This window comes from Mesoplodon bidens (genome assembly GCF_964165515.1).
Source record: "Mesoplodon bidens genome assembly, chromosome: 10".
NCBI lineage: Eukaryota > Metazoa > Chordata > Mammalia > Artiodactyla > Ziphiidae > Mesoplodon > Mesoplodon bidens.
The window spans coordinates 73,474,075-73,497,754 of NC_138172.1; the positions used below are offsets into that span (position 1 = coordinate 73,474,075).

The 23,680-nt window shown below is 46.3% G+C and overlaps 1 protein-coding gene across 1 annotated transcript in view; it reads right to left on the reverse strand.

Annotated features, from left to right (window-relative positions):
* The window catches only part of CCND3 (cyclin D3), an 83,902-nt gene that overhangs the window by 7,789 nt on the left and 52,433 nt on the right, over nt 1-23,680 (reverse strand). The gene's annotated exons all lie outside the window — the stretch shown is intronic.

Sequence of the window (23,680 nt, forward strand, 5' to 3'; positions counted from 1 at the left end):
TAACTATAATAATAGTTCGTCTGCGGCAGAGCTAGATTGGGAAGCTGACGATCTGGCTCTAAAATCTGTGCTCTACACCACTGCTACTTAAACTGATCCCCAGACCAGCAACATCTTCATCGCCTGAGGGCTGGTTAGAAATGCAGACCCTCAGGCCCATCCCTGACCTGCTGGATCAAAATCTGCATTTCAACAAGATCCCTGGTGATTCCTGTGCATATTAAAGTGTGAGAAGAGATAGTCTAAATCAGCACATTTTAGAAATAACAACAGGGTGGAAAGGCCATGGCTTCAAGGCCTCACCTTGTCATTAAGTTGGCCGTGTGGCCTTGGACAAACCCTGAAGTCGGCCTTAGCTTCTGTTTGAGGAAAACATGGGCAGAGAAAGTAGCTCCTTTTTTTTTTAATCAATATATATATTTTTAATCAATATATATATATTTTTTACCAGTTTCTTTTTTTTAAAATAAATTTATCTATTTTTGGCTGCATTGGATCTTAGTTGCTGCGCACGGGCTTTCTCTAGTTGCAGTGAGAAGGGGCTGGCTTCTCACTGCGGTGGCTTCTCTTGTTGCGGAGCACAGGCTCTAGGCACGCAGGCTCAGTAGTTGTGGCTTGCAGGCTTACTTGCTCCCCAGTATGTGGGATCTTCCTGGACCAGGGCTCAAACCTGTGTCCCCTGCATTAGCAGGTGGATTCTTAACAACTGCGCCACCATGGAAGTCCAAGACTAGCTCCTTTTTGGAAGAGTTTCTTGCTCAGACTCTATATAAAATCTTCCAGTTGCCATTTCTTCTACCTCCCAAACTTAGGGACTTTGCAATTTGTCCAAAGCTGGATTCCACATGACCAGGAGGCAAACCACAAGCCTCCAGTAATGCTCCAAATGGGAGGAGGCCTTGGGGATCCCTGCCTCTCCTGGGGTCCTCCAAGGAGGACGCTAAGGAAGCGAGTTACTAGAGAAATGACACCCTACAGAAGAGGCAAGCTCTGCATTAAGCATTTTCTCAATGAATTGTTCTTTTTTATATAATAATTTTTTGTTGTTTTCATAACATGGAAATATTCATCTGCATTGTAGAAAACTTAGAAAATACTGATAAGTCACACAAAAAAGGAAATAATAATTACTCACAATTGCACCATCCAGATAACCCTTTAAAATGTCATTGTTTATTTTTCTAAAATTATTCTCTGAATAAACACATATATTTTTAAAAATGAGATCGTTCTGCAAAGTTTTGTAAGCTGTTTTTTTCACTAAAAAGTATACTGTCAACACATTTTCCACCTCATTAAATATTCTACAACATATTTTTAATGACTTCCTAGTATGCCACTGAGTGAATATAATGTATATCACCAAACCTGTATTGTTGGCAATTTAGATAGTTTCTAGTTCTTCTCTATTAGAAATAATACTGTAAAATATTTTTGTGGTAATATCTTTGTGCACACTCATGATTATTTCTAGAAGTGAATTAATTTCTAGAAGTGGAATTTCTCAATCTGAGGTTATGAAACATTCTAAGGCTTTTGATACAGTTCTTATTACCAAATTTCCCTGCTGAAAGGCTGAACCAATCTAATGAACAAACATTAGATATCTACTTAAAAAAAAAAAGCACCTCTACCAACTGGCGAGATGAAAAGTGGTTTATTAGTAATCTGCATAAATTTTTAAATTCAACAGCTCTTGTTGTGTCAGCGTGAATGTGTGCTGTGTACCTTGTCTGATCTTGCAAGTCGTCTACTCTCTTCAAAAATACAAACAAGAAGTTTCTTTAGTTTACTAATCATTGCATTGCACTCTTTTGTTAAGGAGAACAATGAATCTAAAATTATAAAGATTAGATATGAAGTTATGGGGAGGCAAAGATGTTGAAGTGTAAAGGGCTTTTAGGGGGACTAAAAAATGTAGCTTTTGAAGTTAAATACATAACCAGAAACTAGATCTGTCCTGAAGGAAGATGTTTCTTTACTTTCAGAATTATTGAGTAGGACTGTTCAGTTAAGAAGATTGTGCATCTTTGATGAGACAGTAAATCACCAGTATTTTTTATTTTTTTCAGAAGTATATTATTATTTCCCCCCATTTTACAGAAAGGGAAACCTGTATTCGGAGTGGCTAAATAATTTGCCCTAGGTCACAAAGCTAATAAGTGGTAGAGGCATGATTCAACCTAGGGAGTCCGGCTGAAGAATTCATGCTCTTAACTACTTTATTCTATTGCCTCTTGTGCTCCTTCATGAGTGTGAATTGACTTATTAGTTGTTGATTTACTGAGGAAGGGGAACACCTGCACCCCGGGGAAGGTGGCTCCTGGTGAGCAGGGCCTTTTGAAGGATACCTCTGCCTCGCCCCTGGCTGGGACTGCCATGCCCAGAGCAGAGTCATCCTGGGCCTCCAGGCCAAGGTCAGCTACAAGCCGGCTGTCCTCCAAGGAGGCAGGTGAGCTCAACACAGCACGAAGGCAAAAGAGTTTCTGGAGGGCTGGCTGATCTGCTTGGGAACTTCACCAAGCACCTCCACCTCAAAGAAATAGGGGCTCCCCTTGTTTTTTTCATAAAAGAAGAAGAAAAAAGACAAAGCACTGACCAGGGCCAATATGGGGAGGAGTTTCTGCCCAGGTGCATTCAATTAGAAAAAGTTGCTCAATGAAGTGGCAAATTAGAGGGGTGGGAATGGAATGTCACAGGCCAGATGAAAAGCCCCAAGGAGGAAGGATGCAATGCTTTCTTCCTCTTCTTCCTTCTCCCACTCCTCCTCCTCTTCAGCACTGAAATGTCCCCATTTGAGAACTGAGGGGGTGGACAAGGTGATGGGTGAGGCCCATCGCCCCACAGGCTACATTCTATAGCTGTTACCTTCAGACCCATTGAGATGACAGGTAGAGGAAAGGCAGCCTGGGTGGGGGTCTGGGGCAAGGCTGCGGGGTCAGGCTGCTTGTGTCCAAAGCCTGGCTCCACCGTTTCCTCTTTTGTCCAATGAAGATAATAATAGTTTTACCCCACAGAGGGATTCTGAGGACTAACCAGGCAGAAAGCATCTTGCCCGTGCCTGGCCCATATGAGCATTCAAAGATGGTAGTTTTGCTGCTGTTGTTCCCTCTCTCAGGGAGCACCCTTTCTCCTATGAACATACACCTGGAACCCCTCAGAGAAAAGCAAAATTTGAGGACCAGAAGCCCTCCTTCTGGAATGGCAGCTCCAACAAACTCAGATGATCCAGCTCACAGTGTGAAGTACATGGTCAGGGGGTTGGTGGTGAACACTGCAGGGCCCGGGGCCACACTGCTCTGTCACTCCACCCTCCCTGGCTGTGTGACTTTGGGCAAATTATACCACCTCTCTGTGCCTCAGTTTCCTTTTCTGAAAATGAGAATGATAGTAATGAAACCATGCTTACGTTGCAGGGTTTTGTTGCTAAGCAAAGTTGCTCGGTTTTGCAGCCCTGCTTTCTTGAGTGATTATTAACTTACAGGGGTCTCCCATACTTTTTTCTTTACTTACAATCCCCTAGTGGGATAAACTATCAGTAATACCTCCCCTAAGAGTGGTTGGGAGGATGAAATGCACTCATTCGTGTCAAACACACAGAACAGTGCCTGGCATATGGTGAGCCATTAAAAAAAAATGTTCATCATGATTGTGGAATTTACAGGCACAAATTTCTTTATCTATAGGGACTATTTATGATAATAAATGTAATATGATGGATGTGGAGGCACCTGGAAAATCAAAAATGCCAGGGATTACTGTAGTGGTGGGAAAGATTTGGCAAATTCTTTGCTTCAGAAAGGATGAAGACGACAAGTGTTCTGGTCAATGAAACAATCCAGTATATGAAAAGCAGTCTAACATGCCTTTATCGGATTCCTAGTTTTCCGAGAACTGGAGAAACTTATATGAATACTATCTCCCCCCAAATTTTTACTTGGAAATATTTCAAAACTACAGGAAAGCTGCAAGAATAGCACAGTGACCACTAACACACCCTTCACCTAAATTCCTATGTGTATTTTGCTGAACTATTTGAGACCTAATTACAGACATCATGACTCCTTACCCCTACGTTTTTCAGCCCGTGTCTCCTAAGAATGCAAGTCTCCCAGTAACCATGAAACAATGATCCCAATTAGAAATTGCATACTAATACAATACCACAAACACTCTACATACAAAGGTCCCCAGTTGTTCCAGTAATAGCCTTTCATAGCTTTTTGCTTTCTCAACCCAAGATCCATTCGAGGATTGTGTTTGCATTGTTACCTCTTTAATTTCCTTTACTCTAGAACAGTTCCTCACCCTTTTTTTAAAAAGTCTTTGATGGACTTCCCTGGTGGTCCAATGGTTAAGACTCTGTGCTTCCACTGCAGGGGGCACGGGTTTGATCCCTGATGAGGGAACTAAGATCCCACATGCCATGCGGTGTGGCCAAAAAAAAAAAAAGTCTCTGATAAGACTGGTATTTTGGAAAGCCAATTGTTTTAATTAAGCATTAAACCAAACTGAACAACATTCTTTTTTTTAGGATTCAGGAGACACTTCAGGGCTTACAGTAATCCAGGTCACTATTTTCAGCATCTGTTGTAAAATATTTCTGATCAGTAATCTCCAAAAGTTTTTGTTCATCCGTTCCTCAGTGAAAACTGAGCATACTCTTCCAATGGATACAGAATACTTAATTTATAAACTATGTCCAAATCTGCTACTCTAACATATTATGTACATTATAGAACATATGAAGAAAATGTAAAGAGTAAGACAAAAATACATAGAATAGAATTTTTCACATTTTCTTCCCACTCTACAGTGGAATGTCTTACACCCAGTGTTCGCCATTATTTGTCTATCCAGCTCCTAAGACAGGTTTCACTATTGATCAAGAAACTCTTTCCCACTGAGCCTGAATGGGTCTTAAAAATGTTAACACCGGGGACTTCCCTGGTGGTGAAGTGGTTAAGAATCCGCCTGCCAATGCAGGGGACACGGGTTCGATCCCTGGTCCAGGAGAATCCCACATGCCACGGAGCAACTAAGCCCGTGCGCCACAACGACTGAGCCTGTGCGTTAGAACCTGCGAGCCACAACTACTGAGCCCGCGTGCTGCAACTACTGAAGCCCACACGCCTATAGCCCGTGTTCCGCAACAAGAGAAGCCACCGCAATGAGAAGCCCACACACCGCAACGAAGAGTAGTCCCCGCTGGACGCAGCCAGAGAAAACCCGCGCACAGCAACAAAGACCCAACACAGCCAAAAATAAATAAACAAATAAATAAATTTATTTTTTTTAAAAAAGTGTTAACACCGGGACTTCCCTGGTGGTGCAGTGGTTAAGACTCAGCGCTCCAATGCGTGGGGCTCAGGTTCAATCCCTGGCTGGGAACTGGATCCCACATGCATGTCGCAACTAAGGAGCCCATGTGTTGCAACTAAGGAGCCCGCCTGCCGCAACTAAGACCCAGTGCAACCAAATAAATAAATAAATAATTTTAAAAATAATTTTTTTAAAATGTCAACACAGCACTCTGGACAGGGCTACCAAATCAGGGCGGGCACGTGAGTTGACCTGTTTTCTGTTTCTGTTTTACACAGGAGGCTGCCTTCTCGGCAACTCCACATGGGATGTCCAATAGACACCTTCAGACTCAACTTCTCCAAAACGGATATCCTAAGCTTTCCCTCAACAAACCTGCTCCTCCCACCAGCTTCCCCATATCAGCACATGGCAACTCCATCCTTCCAACTGCTCAGGCCAAAACACTTGGTGTCATTTTCTTTTTTTTTTTTTTTTTTTTGCGTACGCAGACCTCTCACTATCGCGGCCTCTCCCGTTGTGGAGCACAGGCTCTGGACGCGCAGGCTCAGCGGCCATGGCTCACGGGACCAGCCGCTCCGCGGCACGTGGGATCTTCCCAGACCGGGGCACGAACCTGTGTCCCCTGCATCGGCAGGCGGACCCCCAACCACTGCGCCACCAGGGAAGCCCTTGGTGTCATTCTTGACTTTGCTCTTTCAAATCCCACATCCATCCATCGGCAGAGCATGGAGCATCTACTTTCAGAATAACTCCAGAATCCACCCGCTTTTCTTCTCTTCCTCTGCTACCTCCCTGGTCCAAATTCAATTCTTCTTTGTCCTGACTGGTCTCCCACATCCAACACATCACCCATTTCTGATTGGTTCTATGTCCAAAACACATCTCCAATCTCTGCTTTTTCTCTATTTCTACGGCTACCACCCTGGCCTAAGCGGCATCATCTGTTGCTTGGATTGGGGTGGTGGTCTCCTGACGGGCATCACTGGTCCACCCTTGCCCCATCCAGTCTAGTCTCAACCCCCCAGGGCTCTCCATTCACTCATGTGATTATCTCTCACTCATTCTGCTCTGGCCACACTGGTCTCCTTGTTACTCTGGGAACATACCAGGTGTACATGTCCCCTTTGTATTTGCTGTTCCATCTGCCTGCAGTGTTCTGCCCCACGATGTCCCCAAAGCCCCTCCCTCACTGCCTTTGGGCTTTAACTCAGTCACATTTCTCATATAGCCTTTTCTGGCCATCCTACCCCAACCCTGATTCTCCCTGGGTCCTTTCACCGCTTTATTTTTCTGCTTACCACTAATCACTAACATACACTATACTCTACCTCCAGGTTCTGTTTATAGTTTGTCTGTTCCCTCACCACCCCACTGAAACCAAATGGTGCCTGGTACATAGTAAGTTGTTCAAAACATCTTTTTTGCATGAATGAATGAATGCATGAATGAGACAAACTAGATGTGAGAAAAACACCAGCACAAGTTGCATGATAAATGGCAGCTCACTCGTGGTCAGCGTGGAGCTCTAGAGCACAGGGTCAGTGGGGAGGGATGGGGCTGGGCACAGTGGACAGCATGTGTTCCCCCCACAAAGCCAGGAGGCTCTGCTTAGCTCCAGCCTTTTGCTACACCGTGGTAGGAGCCATCCAATTCCTTTAGTTTCCAAGGCACACACATGCTCTATGGGCTGGATCTGATGGGCAGGGAGCAGTTTGCAATCTCTAGTCCATATGTTGCTTGTGAAAAGAAACCTCAGGTACTGGCCTGAACCTGTCAAGTCTCTCCTTATCATAAAATTAGAAGACAGCCTATATATTCACACATGTGCTTTTCCTCCCTTGTTCTGGCTGCCAGGGCTCTGAATAAATGAGACCTTCCTGTTTGATATTCCTGTTCCACAGCTAAGGGTGGGGTGAGATCTGGGCCTCAGGTTTGGATGGGTAACTTGCTACAGCAAGACACCTGGCAAAGACAGACTGGTCTTTGGACTTTCAGCTGGGAAGCAAGGAAGCCAGTATTGTTCATTCTAGGCACGAGATAGCCCTGCACCAGCTTAGCATCACGAAAAGTAAGAGAGGCTCTGGAGTTAGGTTGCCATTTGCCGGTTGTGTGATCTTGGCCAGGTTACTTAACTTCTCTGTCCTAGGCTTCTCATCTGCAAAATGGGGATAGTAACAGCACATACCTCATAGGGTGGGTGCAAGGATTAATACAGAGAAAGTACCTACAACAGCCCCAGGCTCATAGTAAGTGCTCAATAAAGGTAGCAGTGGGGCTTCCCTGGTGGCGCAGTGGTTGAGAGTCCGCCTGCCGATGCAGGGGACGTGGGTTCGTGCCCCGGTCCGGGAAGATCCCACATGCCGCGGAGCAGCTGGGCCCGTGAGCCATGGCCGCTGAGCCTGCGCGTCCAGAGCCTGTGCTCCGCAACGGGAGAGGCCACAACAGTGAGAAGCCCGCGTACCGCAAAAAAAAAAAAAAAAAAAAAAAAGGTAGCAGTGATCGTTAACAATCCACACTTACTGGAACATGCTGGACCCGAGTCAGAGATGAGAAGCCTCCGTTTTAAGAGCTTCCAGCCTGGACTGGATGACTATTGTGATCCTGCATCATGGAGAATCCCAAGATGTCATTAGGACAGAAGACTTATTTACCTGGGCATCTGCAACCCCCATCAGAGGCAGGCAGGGTGATCTGTGTGTGATGGGCAGGGTGGGCTGCAGTGGGAGTGGTGGTGGTGGGGTGATCCTGGGCACCTGAATTGCATGAGGCAGCCTATGGTGGGAGAAGTGGGACTGAAGGAGCTCAGAGGGTACGTGAGGGCATCAGAGGCGAGAGGCAGGAAGGGGGCACCCAGAGAAAGTTTAGCTCCCAACTGTGGGGCACGTACCCACAGTTGGGAATTTTAGGTAGTAATAATAGTAGTAGATCCCACTTGCTAAGCACTTTCTCTTAGCCAGGCACTGAGAGCTTTACCAATTCACTCTAAGAGGCACAGGTGCTATTATTACCCTCCTATAACAGATGGGAACAGAGAGACACAGGGAAGTTAGGTAACACCCAACACCAGACAGCGAGCAAGTGGTGGTCTTAGTTTGGGCTCCCCAGAAGCCCACTCTGATACAAGGATTCAAGTGAAGTGATGTACCTGGGAGGTGATTCCAGGAAGCACCTGAAAGAGTGGGGAAATGAGACCTGAGAGGAAGGAAGCCAGTAAAGAATGCATCATTGGGTCAGTTACCACTGTGGGGTAGTGGCACTCAGTCCTTCTGGGAACTCTGGTAGATGATGAAAAGCCGCATGCCTTGGGGGACCTGCTCCTGAGGGGTGGGCGAGGGAACAGGGACACCTGTCCATCAACTCCTAACAGCCATGGTTGAGTGCTGCTGGGGATGGAGGTGGGTCTGGAATTAAGCACCAGCACTTCCAGCTTTCCTGGGTGGCGGTGGGCATGGCACCGGGGGCCAACAGCCAGAACAGCCAGCAGGCAAAATCGCAAGGCTGGGGCTTGGAAGGGGGCTGCTGCACCCTAAAATGTGAGGTCCACGGGCATCTGGGTAGAGAGTGTGTGCTACCTCGTCAGAGGTGGGATTCGAATGTAGGCGCCAGGGCAGGAGTTCTAATCCTGAATAAAAATATTTTTAACAGCTTCCGCTGATTGGAAAGTTGTATGTGTACCAGAACATCAAACCTGGGGCTTTACCACGCTTCCTTTTTTATTTTTTTTAATTTATTTATGTTATTTATTTGTTTTTGGCTGTGTTCAGTCTTTACTGCTGTGCATGGGCTTTCTCTAGCTGCGGTGAGTGGGGGCTACTCTTCGTTGCGGTGCGCGGGCTTCTCATTGCAGTGGTTTCTCTTGTTGCGGAGCGTGGGCACCGGGTGCACGGGCTTCTGTCGTTGCAGCACGTGGGCTCAGTAGTTGTGGCATGTGGGCTCAGTAGTTGTGGCTCGCAGGCTTTAGAGCGCAGGCTCAATAGTTGTGGCGCACGGGTTTAGTTGCTCCGCGGCATGTGGGATCTTCCCGTACCAGGGCTCGAACCCATGTCCCCTGCACTGGCAGGTGGATTCTTAACCAGTGTGCCACCAGGGAATTCCTATCAAGCTTCCTTTTAAGATATATTATTTAATGAAAAACTGTTAATTTTGAAAATATGAAGTAGACAATAGCAGAGGAGGCACATGGATGTGGCAGTTGTGAGGACACCATGTAAATGACAGACAGTTGGGAATTCATGGAAGAGGAATAAAAGGGCAGAGTTCTGGGAATTCCCTGGAGGTCCCGTGGTTAGGACTCCATGCTTCCACTGCAGGGGGCACGCGTTTGATCCCTGGTCAGGGACTAAGATCCCGCATGCCTCGTGATGTGGCCAAAAAAACCCCAAAAGGCAGAGTTTTGAATCTGAAGACCTCAATATAAGTCCCAGGACCCAGCTCTGTACCAGCTATAAACACAGAACCAAGCAAGCACCTCAACTCTGGGAGCCTGTTTCCCCATCTATAAAAGAGGATAACAAGAGGCCAAACTGCTTAGAGAATGGTTCTGAGACCAGATGTGATAATGCACAAGTTAAAAAGCATGAAATTGGGCTTCCCTAGTGGCACAGTGGTTGAGAGTCCGCCTGCCGATGCAGGGGACACAGGTTCGTGCCCCGGTCCGGGAGGATCCCACATGCCGCGGAGCGGCTGGGCCCGTGAGCCATGGCCTCTGAGCCTGCGCGTCCGGAGCCTGTGCTCCGCAACGGGAGAGGCCACGACAGTGAGAGGCCCGCGTACCGCAAAAAAAAAAAAAAAAAAAAAAAAAAAATGCATGAAGTAAACTGTGAAGTGCTCGGCAAATCTAAGGAATGATTCCAAGGAATACTGTGGACAAGTAGGGATGGGGAATCCTACTCTGCCCCTCTTTGTGCCACGCCCAAAGTCCCCACTATCACCACCCCAACTTCGGCCTTACAAACAGAACCCAGATTTTGTTGTGGTATCAGATGGTTGTTTCAGGGGAGGCCCGACACTCCCCTGTCTCAGAGGTTGAACCTAAATTCTTCCAAACCAAATCATGATAATTCCACAGCTGGTTTAGGAACGGGCAGTTGTCATATTCTGGCCATAAGGTGTGAAGTAAGTCTAATAAGGGGGCTTCAGTAAGTGGGGTGCAAGAGAAAAATAGATTCATTTCTGCCTCAGGTGAGAATGGAGTAAGATGTGCTAATATTTATTGGATGCTTACTATGTGCACTATTCTAAGAGTTTAAAAAACTAATTCATTTAATCCATATAACATTAAACTTCTGAGGAAAAGCACTACTATCAATCCATCTGACAGAGAGGTTAAGCAATTTACCCAGTGTCAGATAGCTATGGGATCTGAAACCAGGTTTGGCTACAGAACCCACACTCTTAACCATGTTGCTGTGATGCCCAGAGTAGCTGCACCCATCTTGCAATAATGAGAGAAGGAGCTGACACCTGAGAATGACAGCTGAAAGATCAGAACAAATTTCCCTCCCTGATGTTGTTGAGCGGCTGAATTAACCAATCTTGGAACCACCTACCTCTGGGCTTTTTGTGATGTGTGAGATAGTATATTTTCCTTATTGTTTAAGCTACTTTCACTCCCCAAATAAAAGTTCCTTTCTCTACTATCACCCACATGATAGGACAGCCTTCAGTAGCAAACAGGCAAAGAACTCCACCAGACATTCAAGAAAACAGTAATTTCAATCTTAATCAAACTCTTGCAGAGAATGTAAGAAGAGGGTTCACATCTCAACTCATTTTTAGTGTAACTTTGACTCCAAAACCCAACGAGTACAAAATGAGAAAAGAAAATTACACTTTATGAACATGAATGTAAAAATCCTAAGCAAGATATTAGCAAACTGACTCCAGCAATATGTAAAAAGGGCAATATGTTATTGACTTTATACCAGAAATGCATGGTAAGGGCTTCCCTGGGGGTGCAGTAGTTGAGAATCCGCCTGCCAATGCAGGGGACATGGGTTCTATCCCTGGTCCACGAAGATCCCACATGCCGCAGAGCAACTAAGCCTGTGCACCACAACTACTGAGCCTGCGCTCTAGAGCCCGCAAGCCACAACTACTGAGCCCGTGAGCTGCAGCTACTGAAGCCTGCGCGCCTAGAGCCCGTGCTCCACAACAAGAGAAGCCACCGCAATGAGAAGCCCGCGCACCTCAACGAAGAGTAGCCCCCACTCGCCGCAACTAGAGAAAGCCCTTGTGCAGCAATGAAGACCCAACACAGCCAAAATAAATAAATAAGGTAAATAAACAAATAGAAAAAAAATTTTTTTAATGCACCGTAGTTTATTTGGAAAACATTGATATAATTCATCACACTAAAAGATTAAAGGGGAAAAAAATCATATGATCACATCAACAGCAGCCAAAAAAGTTTTTGATAAAATTCAACATCCGTTTACAATATGAAAAAACTCTTGTCAAAGAAGGGATGGATGAAAACTTTCTTAGTCTGATATAGGGCATCTAATAAAATCCTACATAAACATCTTATTTAGTAGTGATACACTAAAAATAAACCAGGCAAAGTGCCAAGCATGCCAGGCCACTGGACAGAGCTTTGAACGCCTTAGCAAAGGCAGGGAAAGACCAAGGGTTACTGCTTCCTCCTCCATGGCCATCCTAACCAGTCCTTTGTTCTCAAGCCCACCTGTGCCCAATGTTCTCAAGGCAGACCATCATTTCCCACCCCTCTCTTATTAACTTGTACATTTTTTAATGAATAGCATCATCTTTCTTCAGAGTCCTCAGATTTTAAGCCATCTTGGATTTCTTCCTTTCTTGGGTTTCCTATATCCAATTAGTTACCTGGCCCAACAAAACCATTCTCTGAAGCTCACTTAGATCCCACTCTTCCTATTCCTCCAGTAGGCTTTTAACAAATTTCTCAAAATTTTCCACCAAAGTAAACCCCCTTGACAGCAGAGAGAATTCATCTCTCTGAGGAATCTGGTTGCATAATCTAAAATTGCCTTCTGCAAACTTGAAAGTCTAATATTCTGCCTTAAAAGTGTATATATATTTGGCATATGGTCCATAATACAGTCATAATTGTTATAAAAATAATGGTTTAAATTACTTATGGTTAGGAAAATGAAACTCCATGGAACCCATGTGTATCATAAGACTAACCAAAGGAGTCTCAAACCCTCTTTTGAAAGGCTGGGCCTACGTTACTATTGCAGAAGCCTCCCTGAGAGGCCCTAGGTCTTCACCCTGCTTCCAGACAGATCCAGGATCCATGGCCCAGAGCCATCAGATTAATCTCTCACAGACATGCCTTTCATCTCCAGTCCAAGGACCTGCTTATCAGGTCAAATTTAAAAGTCAACCAGCCTGGCTTTTAAAGTTCTCCTTCAAGAGGGCCAAGGCACCCCATCCCATTTTATCTTAGCTGGAGCACTCCAGCCCACCTCAGGACCTTATCACCCACCACTGGCATCCTTTCTCCAAATCTAGCTCCTTCCTTCAAGGCCTAGCTCCTGGCCCACCAATTCCAGGAAACTTGCAGGGTTGTAAGATTGAAAGATTCAGGGAAATTTTGAGACAAAAGGATTGTTGATGCCCAAAGAGGGGAACTGACTTGCCCAAGGGCACACAACCAGTTAAAGGTTGTTACAGACTGTTTTCATTGTTTCCCCAAAAGACTGGAAACTCCTGGGGGTGGGTACCACATCTTTTTATTCCCCAAATTTGCTAACTTCCTGTAGGATAAAGACGTGGCTGTGGTTCTAGACTTCCTGCTCAGGCAACTTCCCTGCTTGGAAAGCCTTTCCTCCACCTCTGTTCAGTCACTCACACTTGCAAAATCCAGTTTAAGATCCCTCTAATTGTAGGTTATTCACTTTTTCCTTTTTAAATTGTCATTAGTGTTGTTAAAACACTGAGCAAAAAAATACATTTTTAGAAAAGATCCATATTTCCCCCAAACTCACACATCCAAGCCAGGTGACTTTTTCTTTTTTTTTTAACATTCCCTCCAAGAGTGTTTGTATCATTTATTCTCTCATTCATTCATTTATTCCACAGATCTTCATTGACACGCTATCAAATGCCAAGATCCTCCTGGGGCCATGAATACAAGGACAAATAAGACAGTTCTTTTCTCTTAAAGAAAATACAGTCTCCTGGGGGAAACAAAATGTACTTTGCTTTCCTTTTTCTTTTTCTTTTTTCTTTCCTTCTTAATAATTTACCTTTGCTTGATTCTTCAATTGACTCAAGTATGTGGGTTTTGGGGGTTTGACTCATCCTGTGGCCAGAAAGTTCCCTGAAATCAGGAATTGAATCTTCTAATCTTTTTGTGTCTAAGTAGAATATGTTCCAGTTAGTACCGGTTGTTCTGATATAATTATTAATGGTGCACCCTTTCACTCTCAAAAGTGCCCAGTTTGGAATAACAAGTGTTGGTGAGGATGTGGAGAAATTGGAGCCCTCCTACACTGCTGATGGGAATGTAAAATGGTGCGGCCACTTTGGAAAACAATTTGGCAGTTCCTCCAAATGTTAAACAGAGGGACTTCCCCGATGGCGCAGTGGTTAAGAATCCACCTGCAAATGCAGGGGATACGGGTTCGATCCCTGGTCCGAGAGGATCCTACATGCTGCGGGGCAACGAAGCCCGTGCGCCGCAACTACTGAGCCTGCGCTCTAGAGCTCGCGAGCCACAACTACTGAGCCTGTGTGCCACAACTACTGAAGCCCGCACGCCTAGAGCCCGTGCTCCGCAACAAGAGAAGCAACACAGTGAGAAGCCCACGCACCTCAAAGAAGAGTAGCCCCAGCTCGCCGCAACTGGGGAAAGCCCACGCACAGCAATGAAGACCCAATGCAGCCAAAAATAAATAAATAAAAATTTAAAAAGCATTCCAGATTGGATTAATAAATTATATGATCACCTTTTACCTAGGGTGGCCTTAGCATGAATGATTGAGAGCATAGGGGCTTTTGAGTTAGACCTGGGCTGAATCCCACCTCTGCCACTGACTTCTTGTGTGACCTGGGAGAAATTATCTGATTCCTCGTCTGCAAAATAGGGTAGTAATATCTGCCTCAGAGGCCTGTTGTAATGTAAGTAAGCTTATGCGTGAAAAGTGCTGGGAGCCCCCCAATCCCATATTCAAAGTACTCAACTTTTAGTAGATATTTACACTGGAAAAGCCTGATCCAGAACAGACGGATGGACCAATGGATGGAGCAAGCCCGAAGCAACTCAAGATTCAGGGAGCAGGTTATACCCACTCCACAAAACGATCTGTTCTCCTTAAAAAGGTACTCAAGGAGAAGCAGCAGACCAAGTTCCCCGCTGTCATCCATTCTGCTTGGTCATTCAGCACCCACATCCGGTGCCCTACAGGGTGCAAAGCCCTAGCCTGAGCTTCCTGGAGAATAACGGGGAGAGATCAGGGTACCCACTTTGAGGAGTTTCCCCTCAACAGCGGGAGGCTGGGCGTGTGCAGAGGAAGAAGGCAGCCGGCACAAAGGCCATGTAAACAAGTCCAGGCTGACCGGAAGCACCCCTGGTCTGAGTGCCTCTGAGCAGATAACCCAGACTAGGTCAACCGTGTGCTCTCCCTGAGATGTGCCCTCCATCACCTACCATCGGATGCTGAGGTGTGTCAAATAGTCCCAGTGATGCCTTAATCAAAACCCTCATCAACAGCTCCCCTCGCTCCTCCATCGTCCATCTGCCTCTAGAACTACAAAAACATCTTCCAGGGCTTAAGCCCAGGCCCTGGTTTTCTCCTCTCACGTACACCTCTGAAACCTCACTCTATTCCTTCAGCCTCAGCTTTCATGTTTCTCTAGCTCTAACCTTCATCCCGAACTCCCAGCCCACACCCCCACCTGGATGTCACACAGACACCTCGAACATAAGATGCTCAAAACCTATCTCTCCTTTTTTTTTGCATTCTGTGTTGGTTAACCATGATCCACTGGGTCACCCAAGATGAAAACGTGGACATTAGTCTTTCTCAGCTCCTCTGGCTCCGAGTTTCCACATCAGCCTATAAGCGGATCCTGTCACCTCTACTTCCAAAATGTCTCTGGAATCTGGCCCCTCCATTCAAGGCTCCGGTACTCCCAGCTAAGCCTAGCACTGCTGCAATACTCTCTTCCCATGGTCTCTCTACCTCCATTCACCCTCTCCAGCCTGTGTTCCCCAGGATTGCCCAACCACTCTTTCAAAACTTCAGGAATGCACACGTGCTCCCTCTGCTTCTTTAAACCTTAAAATCTCTATGTCTACAGGGCAAAATCCAGACCACTTATCTGAAACAGACATGCAAAGTCAGCCATTAAAAAAAAAGGCTGCCATGATCTACCCTAAATTCTCCCTCCAGCTTTATCTCCCCTCCAATCCCCCCACCCCTTCCGACCTATACTCCAGGGCCACTGAGTGTCCAACACGGATGCTCCTGCTCAGCCCACACACTGCTTTCTGCCTAAACCCCACATCCCCACCGCTCTTGAAATGCTCCATGTCCTTCAAGGCCAGCTCATGTATCACCTCTGCAGAGACGCTCGCCTCAGTTTCTCTGCTGAAGTCTGAAGGGAGCTGTGGGGTGAGATACAGGGTCCACAGAGGCCACTCTGACTACTGACCAGCCAGGAGAAGTGTGCCTTTGCGAAGTCATCATAATTCAGGGTCGGGTCCTCAGCTTTGCAGGAGAAAATGTGTTTCTTGAGGCTGCCTGTGGAGTAGACACAATCTAATTGTCTCCAATAAAGGCCATGGAAAGAAACGGAGAGACAAAACAGAAAAACAGAGCCACAGGTGAACCTCAATACCAGCTGATCCGCCCATGCTGTCATTGACATGGGAAGTCAAAGCCCAACCAGAGTGCGGCACGGTGAACAGAGCAGCCTGTCCTCAGCCAAGGCGCCCACTGTTCCCACAAAAGACCGTGTAGGGACTTCCCTGGTGGCGCAGTGGTTAAGACTCCGCATTCCCAATGAAGGGGGCCTGGGTTCGATCCCTGGTCAGAGAACTAGATCCCACATGCATGCTGCAACTAAGAATTTGCATGCCACAACTAAGACCTGACATACATACATACATACATACATACATACATACATACATACATACATACATACATACATAGACCGTGTAGAGCAATGGTCGACATTGTGAGTCAAGAGTTACAGAACTGGGGCTTCCCTGGTGGCGCAGTGGTTGAGAGTCCGCCTGCTGATGCAGGGGACACGGGTTCGTGCCCTGGTCCAGGAAGATCCCACATGCCGCAGAGCGGCTGGGCCCGTGAGCCATGGCCGCTGAGCCCGCATGTCCGGAGCCTGTGCTCCGCAACGGGAGAGGCCACAACAGTGAGAGGCCCGTGTACCGCCAAAAAAAAAAAAAAAAAAAAAAAAAATTACAGAACTGGGGTTTGAAACTCAGCGTGGCCACTTACTCTGTGACTTTGGATGACTTAACCTAGACTGTTGCCTTCCTCATCTGTCAAATGGGGCTAGTGATTCCCTTTGTCCTGCCTATTCCATCTGCCTGGACCACTCTTCCCCTAGATTCCCACACAGCACCCTTCCCCCTTCTCTCATGCCTCTGCTCATTGTTCACCTCTCAGAGAGGCTTTCCTGACCTTTTTAGATAAAATGGGAGCCACTTCCCCTACCTCTAGAATTCCCATCCTCCTAACCCTGCCACATCCCCAGTGCCTGGACCAGGGCTTGAGGGAAGTGTTCAACAAATACAGCAGAATGGATGAATGAAGCAAACAGACCCCACAGAGGTGTGAGGCTGTAAACTGTACAGAACTGTGCATGGCCCACCCCATGCAATGGTACACTTTATTAGGAGAGCCTCCTACTGAGAGCCTGCCACATACCAGGCACCCAGAAATGCCCAAGCGGAGCTGGGGGCTCGGAGTCCTGTTGGAAAAACAGATGGAAACCTTGGGAGAAGGGCACCTGCTCCAGGCTGTATGTGTGTGTGTGTGCGTGTGTGTGTGTATGTGGTTTTTCTCCTAGTGAAGACTTAGTGATGCTTAGTGAGGTGTGAGGACCAGGAATATTTGGTGTGTGGTCCAGCACTGCCAGCAGGTAGGGCCCGAGACAGGATGGTGGCAAGAACGGAGGCCGGACAGAAGGCAGAGCAGATCATGAAGGGCTTTGTGGCTGCAGCAGAATCTGAGTTGTGCCCCAAAGGCAATGGAGAGCTATTAAAGGGTTTTCATCTGCGCCAGAACCTGAGTACATAAGCATTTGGAGTTTCAGGAAGAGTAAACTAAGTGAGCAGTTAAGAGGTTCTTGTAATAACTTAGTGAGAGATTCCAAGGGCAGCTTATGATAATAGAAGAAATGCAGGAGACAGAATCACTGGAACTCGGTGGCCATTTGGATGGTGGTGGGGAGAATAGTCCAGGCTGACTCTTGGGAGTCTGGCTTTGGCAATTTTTTTTTTTTTTTTTTTTTTTTTGCGGTACGCGGGCCTCTCACTGTTGTGGCCTCTCCCGTTGCGGAGCACAGGCTCAGCGGCCATGGCTCATGGGCCCAGCCGCTCCGTGGCATATGGGATCCTCCCAGACTGGGGCACGAACCCGTGTCCCCTGCATCGGCAGGCGGACTCTCAACCACGGCGCCACCAGGGAAGCCCCTGGCTTTGGCAATTTGAAGGAAGGTGTTTCTATTTCCTAGAATTAGGAATCTAAGTGGAAGAACAGATTTAGGGGGAAAAGATTCTCTATTTCACAGGTTGCTATTGAAGTGTCCACATTCAAGTGAAGTCCCACACCAGCTGGACATAATAAATAGATGTCATTTATAGGGTCCTTACCGTGTGCTTGGAATGCCGAGTCTATTTTCATTCTCACAACAATCATTTAAGGTGGGCATTACTATCCCATTTCACAGGTAAAGAGACTGAGACTAAAAAAATAACTTTTAAGGTCCACAGCCAACATGGGCCCAGCTGGAGTGTGAACTCTGGCCCTGGCTGCAGACACCCTCCCCTCTCTCCGACCTTGACCTTGATGCCTTGAGCCTGGACGTCAGGGGTATGCATGCACCTTTGAAGTCCTCAGCACAGGCAACCCAGCCCTGGACTGAATGCTGCCACCTAGGAAATGTGGGAGAGCAGAATACAGAGATCACCCACATTCAAGGGCTAAGTGGAGAAAGAGGAGCCTCGGAAAGGAACAACAGCCCGAGAGGTGGGGAGAGAAGGGAGAAAGCTGAAGCAAAGAGCTGATGCCAGATCACGATGCTGCCAGAGGTCAGCAGGGCCAGGCCCCCTCTCTCAGCCCAAGCACCCCCCAGCCCCACTGACGCATTCTTTCTTCAGATATGTTAACAGAGGCCAAGGGTTAAGGTCAAGCCCTCCTTGGCTCTAGAAGCCTCTGTGTCTCTTTAGATCAGTTTGCCTATTTTTGCTCTGACCCATTATGTATCGATTTTATAGTTTACCTCAGAGCAGAGGATCTTAATTTCAGTTTCTGGGAAGTTTCTTCCAGGCTGACCTCCTGCAGTGTGGAATGTAACAAAAATATTATCTATTAGGCCTGTAGACTCAGATCTAGATTAAAATACAGGCTCTGCTGTGTGACCTTGACCCTCAGCCTTCTCACCTATAAAACGGGGATCATATAAGCTGCTTGCAGGGGTGGTTCTGAGGGAGAGAAATGCACCTCCAACGTCCAATTTATGGTATGTGTTGTAATTATTACGTTGTCTCCATTTACTGCTTGGCTTCATTCCTGATCACCTGGTGAACTGGTGAAGAATCCTTTTTTTTTTAGCGGCGCCACGTGGCTTGCGGGATCTCAGTTCCCCAACCAGGGATTGAACCCGGGCCATGGCAGTGAAAGCCTGGAATCCTGACCACTAGGCCCACTAGGCTACCAGGGAACCGCCGAGCTTATGAAGAATTCTGATGCCCCTACTCCACTCCCAGACCGGGAGACCAGAATCTCTAGGCCTGGGGCCCAGGTTCTGTATGTTTATCCCCAGGTGGTTATGAAACACGTCCAGGGCTGAGCCACAAGTCCCGCTCCAGCAAGGAATTACTCCCTCCTTCCTATATATCTTCATGCTGAATTTCTCAGTCTATCCGTAAAGTACCTCTTAGAAGGAAGGTCTGTCTCTCCTAGGATCGTACATTCTCAGAGGGCCACCCCCTCCCAGGATGAATGTGGTTATTCCCAAACCAACAATCTATTGAGTCATGCCTCCTATCCATTTACAAGAATTTCATTGTCAAAGGGCAACCGGGGAGCTTTCTAATTTATTCATATATTCCCTCATTTGCAGTTGCCCCTTTAAGCTCTCTACAACATGGATAATTGAGAATTCACACACATTCTGGGGTGAGGTTGGAACAAATGGAAAGAGAAGAAGTTTAGCACAAGTTCATCCAAGTCTCCTCCAGGTATGAATATCTGCTTCATAATTAATGATAACAAGAACAGAAACAGTTATATATACTGTGTGTCAGGCATGGTTCTAAATGTGTTACATAAATTAATTATTTTAATCCTCAAATTTATTGTTATCCCCGCTTTACAGAGGAGGAAACTGAGAGGTCCAGGATCTGGATTTAATGATTTAAGGACAAGCGAAGGAGACATGGACTGGGCAAGCCCCCAGCGGCCTCAAACCAGAGACCATTGAAGAAGAAAAATTGACCTTGTTCCCAGGCCTGGGGAGGATGCTGGAGGAGGAGGGCTGAGTCCCAGGAAACCAGACTGGGGGTCACAGCTGACCACAGGCCAGAGGCCTCCTGGATTCCCTAGCAGAGGAATGAGAGACATGAAAGGGAAATTCCTCCAGGAAAAGACAGCATTTTTGAGGGTTTTTTGCCCTCATCTCTGATTTCAGACCCATGGTTTCTTTGCTGAGTCATGGAGGACATTTTGAAAGGGGTGGGGCGGTGGCGGAGTATCAAGTCCCCACTCCCAAGGCCGGACTCGCTGGGGGCCTCCAGGGCAGCCCAGCTCCCTGCCCCTGGAAGGCTGACACCACCCAGCACCTGTTCTAAAAATAGTTCACCAGGAGGAAGTATATTCTACGCTCTTCTTCCTCATCTTCCCCTGAGTCCCTTCAGTGAATAAATTAAAACACGAATGAATGCTTGAATGATCAAGTCAATAAGTGATGGGACAAACATTTACTAATCCCCTACTGAAGGCTTTGGAATCAGATACCCCTTGGATTCCAGCTCTGCCACTCATGACACTAGGCAGGCGACGGAGCCTCAGTTTCTTCACGTGTAAAATGGGGGTGTTTGTTTCAGTCTACAAGCTTGAGGGGAGGGCCAAGGGAGGCAAGAGAGGCAAAACTCTTGGCACCCGGTGGCATTCCATAAATGGTACCTCCTGTGTGCCAGGCACCGAGAGGGGTTGGAAATCAAAGAGGAATACACCTGGTCCTCTAGTTCACAGCCCAGTGGGAGGGGAAATAGAGATACAATGAATCAACACAATGGATGAGTGCTAGAAGACAGGCCAGGTCCCAAGGCAAAGGACACAGAAGGGGAAAAGACCGGCTTCCAAGTTGGGATGGGGCACATCTGGAAGTTTCTGCTGAAGTCTCTGGTCCAGGGCTTCTCAGACAATCACCTGCACAGAATCACCCGGGACTTTGTGAAAATGCAGACTACGATTCAGCGGTTCTGGGTGGGGCCTGAGATTCTGCATTTCTAACCAGCTCCCCCAGCAATTCTGAACCAGAGGTCACACTTTGAGTCCACAGCAAGGCAGCTGTCAGCTGTCCTCACACTCACAAATTTCTCTATTACTCTTTGTATCCATTTTAGGACACCTGCTCAAAGTGACTTGCAGAACCTGGTAACTGGGCAGCTACCTGAGCCCCTCCCCAGATCCCAGAATCAAAGTCTCAGATTCACCCTGGTGATTCTGTTGCCCACTAAGGTTCATGTCCTTGAAGGTGGTTATTTATTTGCTTCCTCCAGCCTTCCCCTTTCTAGGCCAGATCATCCAAATGCTTCAGATATTTTCACATCCGGTATTTTGTAATGAATTCCCTTTAAAAGGTCATAGATTTAGGAGAAAGGAGTTTAATTATGAGTCTTTTATTAATGTAAACCATCTTCATTCCATATCAAGGGGTAGGAGAGGGGAAACTATTGGAAAAGATTAGAATTTTTTGCTGATTTTGATAAAACAGTGGTTATCAACAAAGATAACATTTAGCTGACAGCAAACAGGGTAAGATGTGTCACCAATTCAAAGATTATTTTAGATAAATCACTGCACCATAAAACATAACTTGCCCTAAAATCTTATGGCTCACATATGGCAGGAACTTTAATGGAGTTTTCCCCATATTTGACAACTATCCTAATACTTATATGATATCACCAGTCACTTGTGAAGCTGGAATAAACTTTTCTAAACCATCGATAATTTTAACAACCTCCAATCAACCATGCTAGATAACACTGGGTTATCTTTTTTATTTTCTCTATGGAAACTGTCGTAAGAAGACACAAAGAGGATGCAGCCAAAAGATGTAGGAAAAAAGTATTATAGAGGGGAATCAAGTAGATAACACAAATATTCTGTTATTTTTCTGGATTTTGTGACATTTGTGACATTTTTCATCTTTAACATTTTTCTAATATCTCGTGATTTCATTTCAAAATCTAAATAAATATTCACTTTTGTACCTTTTATATTTGGGATTTTGCAGTGTTTTTCTTAAAGAGGGCCCCCCAAAATTGCATTAGCTTTAGACCCAACAAAATCTGAATCTACCCTGGGGCAGAGTGGAAAGCACATGGGCTTTGGTATCAGTCCTGGGCTTAAATCACAGATATATCCCTTGCTGTGTACTGTGTGGCCTTAGACAAGTAACTTAACTTCCCGTGAACCACAGTTTTCTCCTTTATCTAAAATGGGATGTAATATCTATCTCACAGGCTTGTCTCAAGGATTAAACAAGATGCTGCATGTAAAGTGGCTATTATGTGGCCATCTCAATGACCTTGTGGTAAAGAGAGAATTGAGACAGTGAGAGGTTCATTTGAGGTCACACAGCTGAGGACATGTACTTTAGAAAAAAAAGTCTGGATTTCAAGTTTATATTAACAATCCTCCTTCCTCTCTATCTCCCCCACCCCTTTCAAGACAGGAAGTAAAAAGCAATCCCATGTTATCCGTGAGCCCAACTAACTCTAACCCATTCCTCTTCACCAAAGAGAGGTCACAGAGCCATTTCCCACCACCAGCACAACCCGCCTCCACGTGGGGAATATGAAACGAGCACCCATCCTGACAGCGCCTGTGAGAAATCATGAATCAGATGAAATGAAGAAACACTTGGCCTTTTGTTGAAATCATATATTTGGTTACCAGTTTTATGTTCTCTTTTTTCCACCAACTCAGACAACCCCAAGTTTCTTCTCTTCTTTCCACAAACTTGTGCCAGTTTCTTTACAAGCATTATCTCATTTCTTCCTCACCGTGGCTCCACATGGTAAGTAGTTATTACCCCCATTTTGTGGATAAAGAAACTGATGCTCAGAGAGGTGAAGCACCTTGCCTGGATATGAATCCCAACCTGTCTAATGTCAGAGCCCAGGCTCCTAATCATCAGACAACATTGTCCTCCTGCCAACTGCCCCCTCCTGTATTTCTCAGGACAGTGGAATTGGAACTCAAGTGTGTGCTGGAGTCAAGAGTGGACAGTTAGAGGACCCTCGTGCCTCCATATTTCCCCTGAACCCCAGCATTGCCCAGCGGTGCCATACTACTCCTGCCTCCCCTCAACCTGCCTACTGACTCATCCTTTTGCTCCCAATCCTCCCTGCAGAGTAGAGCTAAGAGCTGCCTGCCTCTTGAGGAGCTATGGGGTGGGCATCAGAAGACTCTGGTTCTAATCTGGTTGGGCCACCATCTCACCCTTAGGCAAGTTGGTGGACCTCTCTAGACCTCATTTGCCACAATGTAAAAATAAGGTAGGAAAACAGACCCCCAGGATCCTTTGTAGTTCTGACATTCTCCAAGTGAGCCCATCTGGAGTACATATATGCAGGTTATTGAACGTATTCTTGCTGATATTCTGAAGATTGCCCCCACCCAGAGCTAGAGTGTTCTCTGTTTATAGTGCATCATGAAGGCTGCAAGGTAGATATGGTGGTTAACACGAGGTGGCTGTGGAGTTTAGGTTAGCCTTGGCTCTGCATCCTGGCTCCCCCAGGCCCTGGTTACATGGTCTTGGGCAAGTCCTTAACCTCTTTTTTTTTTTTTTTTTTTTTGCGGTATGCGGGCCCCTCACTGTTGTGGCCTCTCCCGTTGTGGAGCACAGGCTCCGGATGCGCAGGCTCAGCGGCCATGGCTCACAG